Genomic DNA, 568 nt, shown 5'->3' on the forward strand with positions numbered 1-568 from the left:
GCTGAAGAGCTACAAGCAGCAACCGACAACCACGACAGGAAGACATTTTATAATGGCCTTCACAGTGTTTATGGATCCAAGACATCTGGTTCAACCCCTGTAAGATCTTCGGACCAGTCTACCTTGCTGACAAAAAGGGAATGGACATCCTTGCACGTGGAGCAGAGCACTTCAGCAGTGTTCTGAACAGAAAGTCGACCATTTTTGAAGAAGCGATTGCATCCCCGTTACAAATCCAGTGAAGGAATTGATGGCAGACCCCCAACCAGTGTCGAGGTTGCCAAAGCAGATGGAATTTCTGCCGACGTTAATATGAATGGAGGTGACATGCTCCTGGAGCAACTGACGTCCCTGTTTAGGTCCATCTGTAAAGCGAGAAACGTCCCACAAGATTTCATAGTGCACATCTATAAAAGGAAGGAAGACAAGACATCCTGTGACAATCATCATGGGATGTCACTTTTGTGCATCACTGGGAAAATTCTCGCCAGATTCATTCTCAACAGACTAATCACTCGCGTCGCTGAGACCATCACAGTGTGGATTTTGTGCAGGCAGGGGCACCAGC

This window comes from Penaeus monodon, chromosome 15 (genome assembly GCF_015228065.2).
Source record: "Penaeus monodon isolate SGIC_2016 chromosome 15, NSTDA_Pmon_1, whole genome shotgun sequence".
Taxonomy (NCBI): domain Eukaryota; kingdom Metazoa; phylum Arthropoda; class Malacostraca; order Decapoda; family Penaeidae; genus Penaeus; species Penaeus monodon.